Consider the following 21,214-nt stretch of genomic DNA (forward strand, 5'->3'; position numbering starts at 1 on the left):
TTAAAATTATATCTTTCAGGAAATTCGACAGATTTCCATACTATTCTTGTGGACAAGGAGGAGAGATAGGGGCTGGAAGATAACACAGTTAACTGAATTCAGAATCAGGTGAATTTTCAGAGCCCAAAGAAATGTAAGCATTAAAACCCTGATGTCAGCTGTGAGGGAGGTCTCCAAGGTGGTGCTGGCTGCTCCAGTGATCAGGGGTTGTCCCTGAACTCTTTGCCATTCATAAGCAATTATCTGGATAAAGGCATGGATGATACACCAGCCAAATTTATCCACAATAAAAGTATAAGAAGACTGATGAACTAGATACCTGAGTCAAATGCAAAAACACCTGATAGGCTAGAACACTGGGTCAGATCTAATAGGACTCATGGGTCAAATCTAATAAGATGCACTGAACAGGGATAAATGTAATGTTGGACACTTGGGTTCAAAAATTTAGTTTTACAAGTATTGAATCAAATAGATCTTTGAAAGATCTGGGGGATTTGATGTATTATAAGTCCACTACAAGTAATCAGTGGAATGTAACTCAAAAAAAAAAAAAAAGCTGGTGCAATCTTAGACAGCAGAAAGAAAAAGTCTGCAGAATGACAGAGGTGAAAGTCTCATAGTACTCTTCTTTAGTCATATGATGGCTGGAGTACTGGTATTCAGTGCTGGCCACAATAATTTATTTTATTTTATTTTTGTCCTCAAAGAGTTTACAATTTGAAGAATTAGATTGGAATAAGTCTTACGGCACAGTAATATTCCATTACATTAATATATTTTAATTTATTCAGCACTCTCTAGTTAATAGGCACCCCATTAGTTTAAGTTCTTTGATAGCACAACGAGAAGGATTACAAACATTTTTGCATATCAGTCAATAAGCATTTATAAAACATCCACTGCAAGTCGGGCACTGTGCTAAACACTAGGGATACAAAGAAAGGCAAAAAACAGCCTGTGTCCTGGAGGAATTCACAATCAAAAGTGGAAGCCAACATACAAATAGCTATGTGCAGAGAAGCTATATGCAGAATGAATAAGGGAAGGTACTAGAATTGAGAGAAATTGAGAAGAGTTTTCTTTAGAATGTAGGATTTTAGCTGCATTTTGAAGGAAGTCAGGAGAGTATTTCAGGTACGAGGGATAGCCATTGAAAAGGAGAGAAGGAGTGTCTTGTTATTGGAACTGCAAGAGGGGCCACAGCATTTTAAGAAGGAAATGGATAAACTAGAGAATGTGCCAGAAGGGGTGGCATGATAGTGATGTTCAAATGTTGGGGAGGGGGGCTACTGTGTGAAAATGTTTAACCTTCCCAGGAGTCAAAACTAAAAGTAATGGATGAAAGTTAGAGAAATACTCAGGATTAAAAAAAAAACAACAACATCCTAACAAGAGTATTCACTCATTTTCAGTCACACCAGACTCTTCATAACCCCATTTGGGGTTTTCTTGGTGAAGATACTTGAGTGGTTTGCCATTTCCTTCAGCAGCTCATTTAACAAATGAGGAAACTGAGTCAAATAGAGTTAAGTTACTTGCCCAGGGTCACACAGCTAGTGACTAAGGCTGGATTTGAACTCAGGAAGATGAATCTTTCTGACTCCAGACAGACTCAGCACTCTATCCACTGCATCACCTAGCAGCCCTCCCTGCCTAGCCACTAGAAGTATATAAAAGAGGAACAGGTTTCCTTCGGACATAGTGGTCTCCTCATCCTCAGGTAATTCTTAGTACGGGAAGTGACCCAGTCTGGTTAATAGGTGTAGAGCTAATACGTCAACATCTCAAGTAATATCCATGAATTCTGCTTTAATTATTATCAAACAAAACCAAAATGAAAGCCAATATTTGGTCTTTGGGCTGTGCCTCAGATGGAAGAGACTCAAATGGTCTGTTCTAGGGTCTGTCTGGTAATTTAGTTCTGCCAATAATGGCAAGGCAGAGAGAGGTGCAGCCTGGGACTGAGTGTGGGTGAGTTCATGTTTAGCAGGTACAAAGGTCATATCCCAAGTGTGGTGGGTGAAAGAAACAACCCCACAGTCAGAGTTAGAGTAAACTAACATCCAGCATGAACTCACACCATGCGAGGTCTATTCCAACGGGTACTTGGTGGAAGAGACAGTCATATTGTCTGGGGCAGAATAAGTGAACAGTCAAGTCAACAAACATTTAGGAAGCACCAATCATGTCCCAAGCAGTGTGCTAAGAGCCAGAGACACAAAGAAAGGTAAAAGACAGCGTCTGCCTCAAGAAGCTCAAAGTCTAATGAGAAAGACTACAATTTGGAAGAAATTGATAGCAGGAAGGCACTAGAATGAAGAGGGATTGAGAATGACTTCTCACAGGTGGTGGGATTTTAGCTGGGACAGAACAATTCATTCCAGACTGTTTTACAGAACTGTGGTGAGGGAATGTGCAGTTTTCAAAGAGACTAGGGCAGAGTAACCTCTAGGTGACCATACAGAATCACATAAATCTCCTGTCACTGGAAGTGAGACACTGAAAGGGGACAGAAAGAGGGGTTTTCTCAGGTCATGATCAGTCAATTCAGTGAGAGGTAACTCAGGATGACTGAGCAGAGTGCTATCTGGGAGAAAAATACTCTTACACAATACCTGGATTCTTGAGTCACGGAAAAGGTAAGAGAAGTGGATTCTGGACAGCCAAATCTGCAGCAATGTTAGGCAGTTTATTTCATTAGCTCATCGAATCTGACTGCTTTCATTTCACAGGTGAAGGGACTGAGGCTCAGAGGTCTAGTGATCTGGCCAGGATTTTGCGAGCACCAGCCAAGGCAAGGACCAAAGTCCAAAATCAGTATTCCTTCTCCTCTTGCCCCAGCCCAGGCAGGTGGCAGTTAGGTTGGAGGGAGATAAAACAAGATAGGCTGGCCTTGCTGCTGGTGATGAAGACCAAGGTAAATGATAAGCAGCCTAGTAACCTGTGAAATTGTTTACCTTTTTTTCTGATCTTCTAACTTAATCTCTCATCTCCTCTAGCGAATCCAACCTACTGTATGTTTCCTTGTGGTGTTTCAGAGCAAATCCCTTTAAATCATTTCTCCTGGCATGGAAATGAGAAGGGAATTTATAATTTTTCATGTTGATATGTTGTGTAATGAATCTACTAATAATTTAGTTTTCTCAAGAGCTGCCTCTCCAGCTTATGAGTCAGACTCACCATGCAGCTTAAGCTGATCAATCAGCCTTTGAAAAGGCTCACTGGCATCTTTCTGCCTGGGTATCTGAAGTGAAGTGAATCAAAGATTGTAGAACCTGTTCCCAGCATGGAACTCTGGTCCTGTGACCCAGAAGGTAATGGCCCCCAAGGACTTGAGCAATATTGCTAGGAATTAGTTCATCAGAACGGTTTGCCTCTGTTTCCTCGTCTGTAAAAAGGAGCTGGAGAAGGAAATGGCAAACCACTCCAGTATTTTTGCCAAGAAAACCCAAAAGTCAGACATGAATGAAAATGGCTGAACAAGAAGAAGCGACAGTAACCCAAACCCTGATAAATATTGACACAAACAGACACCTGGATTGAGGTTGTTATTATGACAAACGTCCTTCATACTCGAAGAGGACCAATGACATCGGGAGGGTGATATCTTGACTTGCAGGTGAATTGGATTTAAATGGTAATAAACAAACAAATGGGGCCAGGGGGAATAAGGATGCCTGCTGCCACTGTGAAACCACAAGACCAATGGGTCAATTTAACTTCCACTGGGTGTGAAGCAACAGCCACAAAAACCAGCTGCAATGAACACTTTTTTTTGAAGCCACCCATGGTCCCAAATGATATGATGCCATCTTATAGAACAGTAATTATGAGTAGAGGGCTATATTATTACAGTATCTTCTTTCTTGGAAAGTTACCATACTCACATAAGAAGGCATGAGACTAGAGGGCTAGTAACCAAGATCATCAGATTCCAAATCTAGGATTTCTTTCTTCTGTTGGGCTGCCCCAGACCAGGTAGATGGAATATAGACAGGAGGAAACTAAAACATAGCACTTTGCAATCAGGAAGACCTGAGTTCAGATCCCATCCCTGATAGATACTGATTATGCGACTGGACAAGTGCCTTAATGTCACCATGCTCCCAGCAACTCTAAGAGATTCTATCGAGCTGTTCTCCGTAGGTAAAGGGAGTTTCCTCACTGGGAGGTAGGTATTTATGCTGATGAATCCATAACCTCAGGTAAAATAAATAAAAATCAAACTCCTTAGACCTTGGGTTTTAGAAACAATAGAAATAACCCCCTCCTCCCACCCTACTCCCCAAGCCTGTTTTTTTCTTAAGTACAACATTACACGTACTCAATGTATTTCTGTTGGAGCACACTCACTGACACAGGAAAATCAGTCTGTCTGTGGTTCATTTCACTAACTAAACAGTCAAGTTTATAAAGCCTGCATTATTATAGAGAAGAAAAAAATAACCCTACTCCTGACTTGAGGAAGAACATTCAAATACCAGGACAAACATTCCTTAGCTGTGTTTTCCAATTGTTTGTTCCATAGTTGGGGGAAGGGGAATTTTTTCCCCTAAGAAGGTCAGGGAGAGGGGAAGGAAAACCTCCAAACTGTGGACAAATTGTGAATTTAAAAGGGGGGATATCTTGGGGGGTGGGGTGCATGGAGAGGAGGAAGGTTTTTCTCCCTTAAATGTTCATCACTTTGTAGAAAGAATACTAACTCTGTCCTGTTTATTCATGAGCAGCTATGTGAGTATGTGAGTGTGTGTGTGTGTGTGTGTGTGTGTGTGTATTTTAAATAACATTCTTGAAAAGTGGTTGCTATGAAACTCCCTAGTATACAACAGATGGCAGCGAGAGCTATTCTCAGCATTGGGCTCTGAAGCCTTCCACTCAAGCATACCATTAACATTCCTCAAATACCTCCAGATTCAATGCAGGCCCAGCTTGGCTGCAGACAAGCTTCACACTGGCAGCCCCTTTGCTGGCCTTTTACCATTTGGGCGCTCAACCCATCCTGCATTGAAATTTGTTATAAATTAATGACTTGGCCACTCTCGGGGAAAGGCTTTCAGAAGAATCCGCTTCCTCTTTTCAACTTTTTTTTTTTTAGACGGACCAATTTTACCACAAAATGTCATCCCCCTGTATCCTTAGAGACAAAAAATTTAGTACTTATCTGGTTTAATCATTTTAAATGAGTCTCTTCTATCTCCTCAATCCTCCTCCCAGAGTGGTGAAGCAAAGAAACTGCTGAATTGTCAGCTTCCTTTTCTTCCAAGAAAACAGGGACCATTTGGTGACTTATTTTAGAAGTTCCATTGTATAGTCAGTCAGATGACCCTGTATCCCAGAATTCATGAAGACAGAGGAATAACTCCTTTGTCCAAATACATGCCCTCAGTTGGGGCTCAGACAACGTAGTCACTTTAATATCTAGTCTAGTGGAAGAGTAGGTTGAAAGCACCTGGGTTCTCATGGGTTACCTCCATGTTAATTTGGCAAGTCATTTTGGATCATAGGATGATCACAGACCTTCAAAGTACCTTAGTAGCCATCTGGTCCAATATGCTCATTTTACAGATGACAAAACCGAGTCCCAAAGGTTTAATAACTAGTCCAAAGTCACCCAGGTAGTATCAAAGGTGAGATTTGAATGCAAGACTTCTGATTTCAGACTCACAGTTCTTCTCACTACATTAGATTGCCCCTTGGTTTTAAACATCTTGTTGTGCCTCGCATTTTTTCCAGACTAGGATAATAATTGACCTATATCCCATTCATGGTAGAGAAGACAGGAGAGGTTTTCATGACAGTCTTCTCTCCTGGTTCTCCTTCTACACATTGGACTGCTACTTCTTAGTCTACTTTGCTGCCTCTTCATTGAGGTCATGCCCATGAACCATGGGTATTTCCCCAGCCTCTGACCTTTTCTATTTTCCTTCCATTCTATCTCAGTTGAGAATCTCATTAGCTTCCATATATTTAATTCTCATTGCCTTGCATATGATTCCCTCAATTATATCTCTATCCATTATCTCTCCTGAGTTCCAATCTCACAACTAACTGTCCTATTGGATCTTCAACTGAATGTTTTGTAGGCATCTCAAGTTTCACATGAATAAAACAGAACTCATCTTTCCACAAAACTCTCCCCTTTCCCCAATGTTCCTCTTATTTCTAAAGGCACTACCATCTCCCCAATCACCCAAGTTTATTATCTTGCTATTATCCTTGACTTCCCCCCTAGGGTAGTCACAAGGGACAGTACAAGTCAAATCTTGTCACTTCTTTTACAAAATTGTCTAACTAGGACCCCATCTGGATGACATAGGTCAGAAGACAAAGCTCTGATCACCTCACACTTGGACTACTGAAGTACCTTATGGTTAGACACCCTGCCTCAAGCTCTTCCCTACCCCCAATCCATCTGCACTCAGTTGTCAAAGTGATCCTGCTAATGGATAGGTACAACCATGTCATGCCCCTCCCTCTTCAATAACCCCCCAGTGGCTCCCCTTTGCCCCCATAATCAAATATAAAATCCTGGCACATAAAGGCCTTCACAACCTAGCCCCTTCCTATTTGGCCAGTCTTCTTACAATTTTCTTCCCCACATACTCTTGAGACAGTAACAATGGTCTATTTGCTGTTCCTCACACGTGACAATCCATCTTATAATTCTGATGGTACGTGGTCTTTTTATTTTTTTTTTGAGGCAGTGGTGGTGAAGTGACTTTCCCAGGGTTATACAGCTAGTAAGTGTCTGAGGTTAGATTGGAACTCAGATCCTCCTGACTCCAGGTTCAGTGCTCTATGCACAGCTTCACCTAGCTTCCCCTCAGCTCTGAGTCATTTTACTGGCTGTCCCTTCTATCTGAAATGCTCTCCATCATCACTCCTAAATCCTGGCTCCCTTCAAAGCTTAGCTCAAATCCTACTTTCTGCAACAGATCTGTCTCAGTTCTCTTCCTCTCTTTTCTCCTAAGATTACCTTCCATTTATGTACTATGTACCAACATATGTATGTGTGTGTATCATATATAACATCTGATACGATATGTATGTACCATCTCTTACTATATATGTATGAAAGTGTGTATCTTGTATTTGTGTGTGCATAATTTTTACATGTCATTTCTGTAAATAGCATGGGAACTTGCTGAGGCTATATTTTTGTCTTTCTTTGTATCTCCGGTGCCTAGCACGGGGCCCACTGTATAATAAGCAGTTAGCAAATGCTTGTAGACTGGAGTTAATGACACATGGATTATTAAAAATTCAAAGCACAAAATACAAAAGTAAGTAAAGGTAGGTTTTCCTACCTAAATCAAAAAGGAAAAATTCACTAAAGAACCTAAAAAATTCAGGCCAGGTTGAATAATTGCCTTGGTCACTATTTGCTCATTGAGGAGATCGCAGAGAGTTACTAGAACCTTTTGGTGGCCGAGGGCTCTGGTGGAACGCTTAGGACATTTCAATGTTTTAAAAAAACGTGGCCAAGAAGTCACTCTAAACAACTGCTCAAGGTGTGGTCATTGAAAGTTTATTCCCAAAGCTCTCCCTAAAGCACTAATAATACCCTAGTGCAATTGACAAAACATTTTTCATATATAATATTTCATTGGATTATCACAATGACCTCCCCACATACTACTTTTCCCATTACAAAAAACCAGGTTAAGTTGCTTGCCCAAAGTCAGAAATCTGTAAGTGGCAGGGCTTGATACACATGATTCCAAGTTCAATGCATTTTCAACTGCACTATAGTGATTTTACACCAAGTTTTTCACTAGAGAGAATTCACAGATTAGTGCCAAGAGGACACCAATCCCATAATACAAATTTCAGCTCACAGTTTTGAATAAAAAAATTCTGAGAATGTCACAAATCAAATGCTAACCAATTTTCTTTGTGGGGGAAGGCTGTGGGAGGGAGTAGGCAATGGGGTAAAGTGACTTGGCCAAGATGACACAGCTAGTAAGTATCTGAGGCTAGATTTGAACTCAGATCCTTCTGATTCCTGGATCAGTCATCTCACCAGTGCATCATCTAGCTGTCTCTACAAACTATTTTTCTCACCATTGCCCCTCCCCTACTTTGATTTTCATTGTCAAGTATAGTCAAATAATCTCCCAAACTCATGTCAAACTCATCAAGTCTAATTTCTCATTGTTACCCTCCAATTGTATCTATCCAGCTACATAGGTGTTCCCATCTCAAATCACTAACATATCCTGAAATTTCTTCTAGGTTTTCTGGCAATATTTGTAGGACTTTAGGGATTTGATTTAGAATAAAATCCTATCAGGAAGTCTAGGTTCACTCTGGCAAACCAGCTCAGTAAATTCATCATAAATCAGGGTTACTACTGTACTATATGCCTTCACTTAAATATCATCTGTTACATGCAGGATAATTCTTTATTATTTATCAAGATAGGAGGAGGTTCACTAATAGCTTTCTCAACTTTTCAAAGAAAGTGAAGTTTTACTAGATTGTCAGTATTACCTGTAGACACTGGGTAGGACCAGTATTGTCTATATCCCAGCAAGGCTTGTTAAAATCCCTTCTAGTGTGGATTTTATAAATGACAGAGCCTTTTCAATTTAAAGCAGTGCTAATATTAGATATAAGTTCAAATTAGTCTGATATTTATGTACCTTATTTGCACATTTAAATTTTCATAAACATTTAAAATATTTTATGCATCTATAAGTGAATTAAGACAGTTATCGTCATCAACATGGAGGACTCCTGATATAGAACCTTCCTCTAATAACATGGATTATAAGTCTGTGACTTATATGGTATGTTATGTGATTGACATGAAGGAGTGGAAAAAGAGAGAAAAAAGGAGAAGGAAGAGAAAGAGAGAAAAAGAAGAGGAGGAGAAAGAGGAACAGAAAGAGAGGGAGGAAGAAAGAAAAAACAGGGGGAGGAGGAAAAGAAGGTGGAGAAGGAGGAGGGGGGAGAATGAAAAGAAAGTGGAGGAGAAGAAGGAAGAAGAGAAGGAGGATGAAAAGAAGAAGAAAGAGGAGGAGGAGGAGGAAAAGCAGAATACTACATTTCATCACATAATTGACACAGATTTTATGCCATTTTTTTTTTTTTGCAAAAAAGTAGGGTGTGACCATTATGTGAAGTTTTTAATTAATTTTTTGTGTGTGTGCTGGTATTACTTAAAAATCATTTATTACTAAACCATATTGCTGACAGATGAACTGTACAATTTAGCTCGCAGGAAGTCTTATCATATCCTGTGACTTACTCATGGCAGTGCCGTCTGCCCACCCGCTCCCCTTGTGCCCATGGCTCTTCATTGAGTTGAGTGACAATACTGTTAGCACTGCGGTGCTGTAAACAAACCACACAAGTCCACCTTTGTAAATACATTGACAATATGTGTGTGCTGAGAAGTCTAGACTTGGAGACAGCAAATGAAGAGAGATAAATGCATATCCATAGACCACTGGTGGCTACATTACTGCTCTGTTTACCTTTTAAGTGGCATGAGGAACAAAATGATACCATGCCACTATTACGTGAAGAAAGGTTACAAACCAATTATAGATTGAAAAAACAGGGTGCAATGATTATGTGGTGGTGATCATTATGTGGTGAAATATGGTAAGAAGAAGGAGGAAGAAATATATTTGCGCCAAATCTAGAGTAGTAAAAGTTGCAACCACAGACCAGGTAAAGGACATAAAACTTATTGGTAAACTGGAATACTCACATCTCCCACTTAAGACTCTACCTCTAGCTCAACCCAATATGCTGGCTGCAGCCAGTCCAAGTAACTTCTCAGGCTTGGGTTTCAAGGTCCAGCTGTTGGAACCAGGGATTGTCTACCCCAGGGATTCAGTCTAAACTTCCCCCTGCTTCACCCCAGCCTATACAGGGTGAAAGAAAAACTTTTGATTGGGATGCAATGAGAAAGGCCATAGAGGAACCTAGCTTTCCCACAAACACCTCCATAATTATCCAAAAGGGTCTAAGAAAGGACAATGATAAAGAAACCTGTAGGTACACTTTATCCACTCAAAAGTGCACTAAAAAGATGGCCAGAAGCCAGAAGAAACAGAGAGGTCAAACCAGGAAAGCCATTGCCAACTCTGGTAAATAGACTTAGAGCTTGAGGGTTCTGAGAGAAAGATCCCACTGGGGAAACCAGGACAAACCTGTAGGGTAAATGATCCCAGAGCCAGCCAGCACTTTGAGCAAGAACATTCCAAGGAGGTCATGAGTCAGAGCAAGCTATGGCAATCAGGGTCTGAAGCCAGATTTTGACCTATTGGAGCAGAAATGGGGGGGTGGGGGTGGATCTCATTCCCATGGGTTACTGCTGGGGGAGACAGGGCCCACCTGTTCTATTCTCAGAACACTGGGAGTCATAGCACAAGACAGAGCTGAGGCAATACCTGGATATCCAAGTTATGGAGCCCAAAAGAGGCCGTAGGCCAGTATATTTTACAGCATCACCCGAAAACCTGTCAGGGCTGCCCACAGCAGGGGACAGAATCTTAAAGCATGGAATGAATGTTAGCTTTTAATATCATTTAATATTAAGAAAAATTCAAATGTCACTGACACATTAATAACAAAAATGATAATATCATAGGGTTATATCAATGGATGGAGAAATACAATGTCATTTATGCCTGAAACAGTAAAAAGAGTAGGAATAAGTGGACATTTCTTTAATATAGTAAATACTATCCATCTAAAATCAAGAGTTATGGGGCAAAAATATTTATAGTATCTCTTTATGTGGTGGCAAAGAATTAGAGATTGAGGGGATGCCCATTAATTGGGGAACGGCTGAACAAGTTGTAATATGTGAATGTAAGGGAATACTATTGTGCTATAAGAGATGATGAGCAAGTGGAAGGACTTACGTGAAATGATGCTGAGTGAGGTGAGCAGAACCAGGAGAACTTTGTACACAGTAACAGCCACGGTGTGCAGTGACTGACTTCTCTCTTCTCAGCAATGCAAGGACTTAAGACAACTCCAGAAGACTTATAATGAAAAAATGTTATCCACATCCAGAGAAAGAACTGTGGAGTCTAAATGCAGATCAAAGCATACTATTTTTTATTTTATGTTTGCCTTTTTTCTTTGTTGGTGATTTTTCCATTTTGTTCTGATTCTTCTTTTACAATATGACCAATGTGGAAATACGTTTAATATAAATTGTACATGTGTAGCCTATATCAGATTGCTTGCCATCTTGGGGAAAGAGAAGGGAAGGAGAGAGGGAGAAAAAAATTTGGAACTCGAAAACTGTAAATGAAGGTTGAAAACAATCTTTGCAAGTAATTGGAAAAAATAAAATACTACTGAGTAGAAAAGAGTTACTGGGGCAAGGATTCACTATTCAAAAAACTCTGCTGCTAAAATACTCTGTCAGAAATTAGATTTAGAACAATATCTTATACCACATCACAATAAAAACCAAATAGATATGAGATTTAGAATGGAAGTTTCATATTAGAACTAGTGAAGAGAGTGTAAATAACTTAGATCACATGGTGGAAAATCTCTCCAAGTAAGAAGGGGAAGATTTAGAACTTGGAATTGGAAAAAAGAAAAAAAAATTTAGCAGGATTTGAATGAGAGTCAATAAATTGGAAAGAACATATGCCAATGTGACAACTCTTGCAGACAGAATTTCTAGAGACAACTTAAGGATCAGGACTTTCTCTTCCAAACAGCACAAAAAACACCCAAATAACACACTAAAGGAAGTAACATAAGAAAATCACCCCCAACCTTTGAAAACAGACAACACTGGCCAGGTTTGTTGGTTTCTGCCAGAGAAACTTCATACTTCAAACTCTAAGACATACAGTAGTTAGGCATTAAATTTTACAATTTCAATATTAAACAATAAATGCGTCAAGGAGTCAAAAGGATATCAATTTGATTAATGCAGGATTACTCTGAAGCCACAGGAAATCAGAGAATATAATTATATTGGATATTCTAAAAAGCAAAGGAGGTCAAACAGCAACCTAAAATAGCATATTCAATAAAACTAATGCTAATCAATGAAAAAAGATTCAAGAAAAAGAGAAGTATTTGAGGCATTCTTGAAAATGGCAAAAAAAAAACTAGCAGTGAACAAACACTTAACTAGCAAATCACCAGAGACGCTCAAAATGGTGTAATTTTTAAGTAAAGACTATGCAATGAAATAAATCCATGTTTATTAGAGATTGTTTAAAAAATAACGAAAAATTGGATTAAGGGGTAAAAGAAGCAGACAAACAATTCAGGGGAAGTGAAAGAAGAGCTGAGTTAATACTCTGTGGACGAAATTCCCTATTGTCCTGTGAATAAATCAATATTTTTATGAGCCATAACACAGGGGAAGCTGAAGAGAAAGGGGAGAGAGAGTGGGGAAAGAAGAAGAGAAGGAATATATATATATATATATATATGTATATATACATATATACATATATATGTGTGTATATATATATATGTATATCCCTAATCAATAAAGAAGCTCTGATTTCTTTCATCTTTCATCACGAAGTGCGTATATAAAAGCAATGAAAGCATGGGCTAGCATGAGAATATTAGAAATCAGGTCTCACTTCTGGAGGGGAAAAGAAATGGTATTAATAAAGAATATTACCATGTAGGTGGACATGGAGAAGTAAATAATATCTGTATATTATGATGGGTTTCATCTGCAAAGGCAGACAAAGACATAATAGGAGACCATTTTCTCTTACTTTGCAGGATGGCATCCTAACCTAGGAGAGGGGATATAAAGGAGGGTCTCTTAGGGGTAGTAAGCACCCAGGCTAGTGTAGCAAGGTTGTTTTGACCTTGTGTATACTATAAAGTAGTAATTTTTTTTTTTAATTTGTTACTGGTTAAAAAAAAAGAAAAATATGTTTAGTTTTCATCATTGCCTCCAGTTGACAACATGGGAACTTTGGGTCCCAGATATGTGGTGACTCAGTTCAGAGAGGACTTTGAGATTTGGTACTATGTAGTAAACCTTGAGTAGTCCCTTGGTCTTCCTCTTCCACTCCCTTCCTCTATCCAACTGCCAAGATAGCAATATGAGAGAAGGATATAGCATGAGTTAAAAAGAGTTTCTGGCTTGGGTTCTCTGACCAGGCTCTCATGTGATGAATAGTGTGTTCTATCCTCCATATCACTACCATTTCCACATGCAATGTGGATTCAAATAGATGAGTTTGTGCCTGGTCTCTGGGTTGCTTTTCCCACTCTATGTTTCCTTTCTTTAGTAAGTAATAGAAGATCAGACTTAAGATGGGGTAGTCCTTGTGAGTTTAAAAAAAAACCCAACAACTCTGGAGGTCCTGGATACAAGGAGAGGAGCCGTTGGTTGTAGAAGTGGTAGATTTCAGGTTTGTAATGGAGAGATAAGTGAAAGTGAAATGCAAAATAACTAGTTTGCAATTCTGCAAAATAGTTTGTGTTTTAATGAGGATTAAGTAGCAAGTACTGTAACAGCAGGTACAAGTTACCAAACCTTGTTAAACTCATTAAACTCATTTAATGTCATTCTGTTCAATGCACCCTGTGAGTCTGATGTTTCGCATTTCTTTTGTGTATAGCGATAAATTACCCATCCCACACCCAACTCATATAGTACATTGTACTTTGAATAGCTTTTTATTGCTTCCCTCTCCACTTTTGGTGAAAACCTTAGGTATGAGCTATAATCTAGTGAGTTATAAATGAAATCTTTCCCGCAGGGATGGGGATCTGATGAGTTACTGAATGTGAGGTAAGGAACTTAGTTCACTTTCATTAGCCACTGGGGGCTCCCGAATTCTGTACCCAGTCCAAACTATATACCAGGCATAGTACCCCAGCTTCCATGGGTTCAGAAGTAGTTTCTCAAGGCTAAAACAGTAAGGGAAGTAGAAAGAGACATGGACCTAGAGTTAGGATATTTGGATTTGAGAGGGAGGAGTTATGGTAAGAGTAGGAGGTGGGACTTGTCTTCTTCACTTAGGATACTTAATGATTCTTGCCACACACTTTCCATTTCCCAATGGTACCTTCATAAATGGATGTGTCTAAGAGCAGGGTTCAGTTGAAAAAGATCCTAACAGAAACAAAACAAAAAGTAAAATAAATATACAAGTAAAGAGAAATGAAAATGAAGTAACATCTAGAAATATAACATAGAAATAGGAGGAAGGTCAGATTTGATGCTCTAATCTAGAAGCTTAACCTTAATGAGGGACAAAGAGAAAATAAAGAAGGAAAGAGTAAGGTTATACTTCATGAATGGGAAAACAGAATTCAGAACAGATTAGAAGGGGATCAAAATAAAGAGGAGGCCAAAGTAAATAAAAATTTCCTGGAAAAGGGTAACATAAAAGAATGCTATTTAAGTTGAGTTCAGAGAAGGTGAGAAGGAAAAATTTTAAACATGTTTAACTGGAACATGTTTATCATATCAAGAAAGCAAAACGCAAAAGTAAGAGGAAGGAATAATTAAAAATAAACTCAACAAATTTAGAATAGGGCAAAAGAAAGGATCCTATGGAAGCAGATGGAAATCAAAGTTATATAAGAAAAGCTAATAGCAGGGGTAAGGAGTTGACTTAAAAACTGGAAGGGATAAAAAAAAAAATCATACAATAACCAAACATGAGAGAGACGATCATGGGGGTTAAAATAGATCATTTTGATTACATCAAATTAAAAATCAATATAAAAGAAAATGCAACCTAAATCACATATCATGATATATTGAAATCTATCAATAGGTAAGTGTGGGTATATGGGTCAATCCAATCAATCACTTACCTCACTCTGTTTAAACTAACAAAATGCTCTTGACCTGATATCTTTGTCAGGTAATGACATCACTATTGAATCAAACAAAAGCATTAAACTAATTTATGCCCTGCCATATTCTGTAAGTTTTCTATAAAATAACAAGCGAACATGGAACCCAATAATCAAGTGTTTGGAAGCTGGAGAAGAGAAAAATTCTAGCCAAGGTCCTGAGAGGGAATTGCTTGGGGCAGGTGGAGAAGGGGAGCCTCTGAATCCTTTTCTCCCTCTGCTTCTCCCTCTGCAGTACACCTGGAGCATTGGTGACTGGTGGTAATGTCTGCACCAAGAACAGAAGACAAATGAGACATACTGAAAAAAGGAAGCTCCAGGACCACAAAAAGAGCCCAGCAGAAAATTATTTCATACCTAAGGGGACCATCATGAAAGCCTCATGAAGGGGTGACAAGAGTTTCTACAAAACGACTTATGGGAGATGTGAGTTACCCTCTTTGCTTCTTTTACTGGAAGCCTTTCCCATCCTCCCAATAATGCTAATGTCTTTCCTTTATTTCCTATCTGTATATAGCTTGTGTTGTATATATTTGCTTGCTTTGCATTTATTTGTTTGCATGTTTTCTCCCCCATTAGAAGGCAGGGTGCGGTTTTTTTTGTTTTTTGTTTTTTGCTTCTCTTAGCACCCCCAGTGCTAATTACAGTGCCTGGCACATAGTAAGTGTTTAATAAATACCTCTTGATTAATTCATTGACTGATATTTGATCTCATACTTGAACCCACTTTCCTCTGGACCCTGTCTATACTTGTGGGAGAATGTGTCCATGGGATAGTGAGGATATTTATGCCAATTGTTTTTACCAGTCTATTAGTAAATATGTTTCTAGAGGCTAATTAAATCTGACTGGCAAATTTATATCAGATGATAATCACATCTGTGAGGACATATGAGCCATTGCAAAAGATACTTCTCCACCCTCCCAGATCTTTAGGTTTTCCCATAACCCTGAAGGCAGAAGTAACAGCTGCTCTCTGGGGACCCAGCCTGTGAGTGGAGGTTGGTATAATATTCCCAGAGCACGTGCTACAAATAGATGAAGAACAACTTTTGGACCCCCCAAAACATAGGGAAAAAAGGACCACTTCACAAAATGATAAAAGTTTGTATCAAAACTCCAAAGCTAGCCTCATTTACAAGGGAGAAACATTAAAAAGTTTACCAAGAAATATAGGGGCAAAACAAGAATGCCTCTTAGTGCACTATGATTTGGTGATACTAGCAACAGAAAGGAGAAAGACACTAAAGGCATAAACATCAACAAAGAAGAGACAAAGTTATCCCCATTTGCAGATGATATGATGGTTTACTTAGAAAATCCCAGAAAACCACCAAAAATCTAACTGAAACACAGCTTTCACCAAGTAACAGTGTACCAAATAAATCTTAAAAAAAAAGCCATCAAAATGTCCACATAGCACTACAAAACCAGGAGATAATAGGAAGAGAAATCCCATTAAAAATATCTGCACAACAGCTTACTGAAATACACTCAAGATTTGCACAAATACGATTCTAAAATAATTTACAGAAATAAAAAATAGAGATGGAAAATCAATAGGGACACATATATATCCCATGTCAATATAATAAAAATATTACCAAAATTAATTTACTGATATAATGGTGTACTAAACCACTGACTAGTTATTTTGTAGAACTAGACAAAGTAACAAACTTAATTTGGAGAATCCCAAAGTGTAAAATCTTTTAATGGAAATGAATGTAGAGCACTATATTTTAGCGCTATACTCACAAAAACTACTTAATGTTGACAAAAAAAAGAGAAAAGTTGATCATACTAGGTAAGCATGAATAAAAAATAAATTCAACTTAGTGTTCAAACGCTTGATAAAACCCCAAGCAATCTCCCTGGGAAAGAATTCAAGAAGCGCTGGTGGTGGGGGTTCAGAGGACCAAAAAGTGAGAAAGCAATTTGGTAGAAACAAAATTTAAACCAACATCCTAAGTTAAATACTAAATAATTTCCAAATCGATACATAATCCAAATACAAAAAGTCACATTATTTTTTTTTTTAAAAGAAAGGAATTATGGAGAGATATCTTTCTAAACCTTTATGAAGGAGAATATTCTTTCTTTTTTCTTGTTTTAAGAGCAATTGGGGTTATTAAGTGACTTGCCCAAGGTCACAAAGCTAGTAAATGTATGAGGTCAGATTTGAATTCAGGTCTTCCTGACTCCAGAATACTCTTAACCAAACAAGAGAGAAGGTATATGACACAAATTGAAATAAATTGCAATGACAAGAAATTGATTCAGCAGAAACAAAATTAATGGTACTAAGAAAGGAAATTGTACTAAAGGGGTAAATTCTTCATATTCTATTTCTCTGATAATATCCCAGGTATATAGGGAATTAACAGATTCCTTATAGATAATAAATGGTTCTCATAGGAGATGAGTAAATGGTTTTCCAAAGAGGAACTGCAAGCTATTAACAACCATATAAAAGTTACTTTGACTCACTAATGAAAGAAATGCAAATCAAAACAACTCTTAATTTTCTCCTCACACTGAGAAAATTTACAAAGACGATAAAAGATGAGAAGGCAAGACTAGAAGAAAATAGGTACATTGATCCACTATTAGTGAAGTTCTGAATTGGTCCAACTATTCTGGAAAACAATTTGGAATAGTGCAAAACATAAGCAACTAAAATGTTCATACACTTTGACATAATGAAATATTACTGAATTGTAAGAAATGAATCTGAAGAATTCAGAAAAGCATAGGAAGATTTGTATGAACTAAAGCCAAGTAAAGTAAGTAAAACCAGGAAAACAATATACATCACTAAGACAATCTAAATGAAAAGCATAATTAAGTGAAACTAAATATTCTTGAATTTCCATAACTAAGCATGGTTCATAAGAGATGAGCCCTTCCTATTGAGAACCAGTCATATTTGCAAAGTTCTTTGCACAGTTCCTGGCATACAGTAGAAAGTTAATAAATTCTTGTTCCCTTCCTTTGTGGAATGTAATGTGAGAGGTCAGATGTGGTTGATTCATTGGTTGGTTTTCTTGAACTTAAAATAATAGTTTTTTCCATTACATAGGAAAGCTTCCTGACCAAGGGAGGAGGAAGGAGGTATATGGAGAAATCAGTATGATGTAATAGCAGAAGATACTAATAAAATTTAAAAGGAAAGCATGTTTGTGACTTAGTAGAAAAATCCTAGGGATCCACTTGAGGCACAGAGGTTCAACCAAGATCACTTAGTTAGTAAGTGGCAGCAGCTTTGAATCAGGTCTTCTGGACTGAGTCCAACATAGTACCCATTAATTACAGCCTTTATACTAAGCTAAAATTACTTCTAACAGTGTGTCTGTGAGGAGGGTTCCAATTTTGGCAGTACTTTCCTTCATTAATTCACACTTACCATCCCCTCAGCATCAGAAATATTACCTGGTCTTAGTGCATTCAGAGATACTTTGAATATTTTTGAATATTTAAAGTTTATATTAATTTTGAATTCATTTATTTTTTTCTCCTAACATGGAAAAGTCTCAGAATTTGGCCATGAACCTATTATCAAGATTCCCTGACACACTTAAGTGTCTTGGTTTTTCTTGGTTTTGAATGCTTCTTGCTTCCTTTTTGGCACCCCCTCTCTCTACCTGCTTTTCCCAAACATGGATGTTACATTGTTGAAACAGCTTTACTTCAGCAAATTGAGCGTCTTTGTTAGCAACCTAGTGGACATGGGAACATTCCACCTCAATGCTGCTGTGGAGGAGTTTGAGGTCTAGCACCTATTTACATACAGTTTTCATTTTTTAAAATTCCCAAGACAACTTTTCTTCTTTTTTATTACTCCAAAACAAGCAGCAATAAAACATCCCTGTCAATTTTGGTCTTTTACTGAGTCCTAAAATTACAAGCATGCTGACATATCCAAGAAAAAAGGCAGGAGAGGGTAGGTTTGTCTAGTATGTCAGTTGTTCTCAAGGGAAGTGAAATCAGAGCAGCGCGCAGGTTTAATCAGAAACCTGGCTTAACATTCGCCAGCAACTGAAATTCAGGTACCCGTATTCAGAATCCAAACTTTTTCCATGCTACAAAATAGTGGCCAAGTGGCCTCCCTCTTCCTCCCTAAAGCACGCAGCATTGAAATTCACCTAAAAAAAAATGCTGCATCCCATAAAAGCTGCTGAAAAGGAAACGCAAGATGTCGCTTTGAAAAGATCAAAAAGAACGAGAACTGCAACCTATAGTTTGTTAGAGACTTAGATTCTTAGCACAGATTCGATGTCTGATTCAGCTTAGTCTCTATGAATTAGAAGTAAAGTTCTTTGGGTTTTCTTTGCTCTTCTTATCGGAGGGGATCACAAGTGCGAGTTCTTGTAATGCCCCCTTTAAAGGTTAACAGAGTTTTCCTACTCTTCCTCTCCTTCCTGAAATACTTACACCTTGACGTGTTCCTTTTCAAAGTGTGATAGGGGACTGTCCGAAAAAGTCAAGTTTCGTTAAAAGTGCGCAGAGCCAAGCCCTTCTCCAGCCCCCCAAGCTCCCGCTTCCTCAACACTGCTTACTCTTTCTATCATGATAAAAGTCGAAATGAGGCCACCCTGAAAAAGGTACTTTCAAAATGAACTTACCTTAAGGAAGTCTACGGAAGACGAAGCATTTGAGACTTTTCATTGTCGTGGCTCATGTGCTGGACAGAGAAACTTGACAACGCCGGCTGAGTCAGACACGCAGAGGGGGCTCCCGGGGAGTTGGGGACCTTGGACTAGCTACGCCCTTTAGCCCTGGGAAACCAGAGGCCAGCAGGGAGAATTAGCAAAGCACAGGTGACTTACGACACCAGGCACCTCAGGGCTTCACCTTCAGGCAAACTGCCGGGATTAGTCAAGTACAAAAGGTAGTTCACATTACTGCCCTCCTATCAGCCAATAGGCAGCTGCTCTGAGGGACAGAAGCAAAAACCCTGGTGGACAAGGAAATAAACTAAGAGGGGAAAAAATAAAAGAGGCGAATCGCTGTCTGCTGTGCCTGTGTGTATGTGGGCCCCCTCATGGGCATTCCCGATTCCAGACACAGGGGAGTTCTTTTCTACATTGGATGTTGTAAGGAAGGTCGCTCGTATCAGCTAGGTTCTTTCTTACTTCTCCTACAACTGCAACCGTTCTATTGTCGCCCAGTTCTCGAAAAACTAAGTCGCGTGCTTTGATAACAATCAAAATAAAGGTAAGGAAAAAGAGCAGGTTAAGGGAGATCCGGATCTTTAACCCCCGAGTGCCTGGGCACTCAGGCTCCCTTCCTCACTTACTGATTATAGGTTGGGCTCCTTTTCAGCTGAATAAACTGAATTTTTAATTAGCCAATGTTTCCTCAGACACTGATTTAACAATCAAAAACAAAGAGCCAATGAAAGGGGAAAAACTCTACCTAGCTTTATTCACTGCCTTGAAGCAAAGAAATTTATTTGAGGAGAAAGCACCACTGACTTAAACGAGTCTAAAACTTGACTTTTTTTGTCCTCAAGGATTTTATTCCGATTATTAATCAAATTATAGGTTTGGTCCCAAAATTATAATAAGAATAGTCGACATTTATAGAGCACTAAAACCTGACTTTTAAAGGACATTCAAAACACTAATATAGTGTAGCACCTGCACACTCTTGTGGACATAATAGAATTAAAGCGTCTATCCGGTACTGCAATCCGTTCAAGCCCTCATGTCAGTTTCTCCTCAGAGGCCTGGAAAGTGCAGTCCTTTTCATCTGGACCACGAGATTGAAGTTCTGTCTTTGCCCCAGACTGTAAGGGTCCACTTAACAATCACTATAGTCACAAGGATACAGAGTGAAGGAATAATAACCTTCACAGAGGACAGAAATGAAATCAAGAATGAAAATACCTCTGAAAAAATGCATGCGTGTGTAATCAATGCAGTTTTACCAGCTCCCAGCTGGAATGTGTATGGGGGATAAAAATAACCTCCTTACATGATTTGCAGAAGGTTGAAAGGGAGAGTTTAAAAACAAAGAAATATTTGAGTGGGGAGAGGAAAGAAGAAATTGCAGTACGTAAGCACATGCCAAATTAGGCAGTATACTAAAGTGACAATAGGTTTATTTCCTAACTAGAGGGATCCAGAAAGCTGGATTCTATTCAAGACACTCACAAAGTTGGAAAAATTCTTTTTCAAGAATATGACTGTGTTTCAAAGGAGAAATGGGTTTTAAGGCCCCTTCGTTTCTTTATCAACCACAAATGTAGTCGCTCCAGAATGTCCCATTCGAATTGTGGGCTATTATTTCTACAATGAGTGATATTCAAGGAAAGTAATTTGGAGACAGATGTGTTCCATTGAGGGAGTAAAGGAAACATTAAGGGGTT

At 38.7% G+C, this 21,214-nt stretch overlaps 1 protein-coding gene across 2 annotated transcripts in view; it reads right to left on the minus strand.

The window, feature by feature from the left end:
* SHROOM3 (shroom family member 3) overlaps positions 1–19,999 on the minus strand; it is a 228,152-nt gene extending 208,153 nt beyond the window's left edge. The window contains exon 1 of one of the 2 annotated variants that reach the window (XM_072623908.1): positions 19,467–19,999. The gene's annotated coding sequence lies outside the window, so the exon portion shown is untranslated. The remainder of the gene's footprint in view (positions 1–19,466) is intronic. The other variant, XM_072623909.1, reaches the window with a different exon arrangement.
* Positions 20,000–21,214: the final 1,215 nt, after the last annotated feature.

This window comes from Notamacropus eugenii, chromosome 7, assembly GCF_028372415.1.
Source record: "Notamacropus eugenii isolate mMacEug1 chromosome 7, mMacEug1.pri_v2, whole genome shotgun sequence".
Taxonomy (NCBI): domain Eukaryota; kingdom Metazoa; phylum Chordata; class Mammalia; order Diprotodontia; family Macropodidae; genus Notamacropus; species Notamacropus eugenii.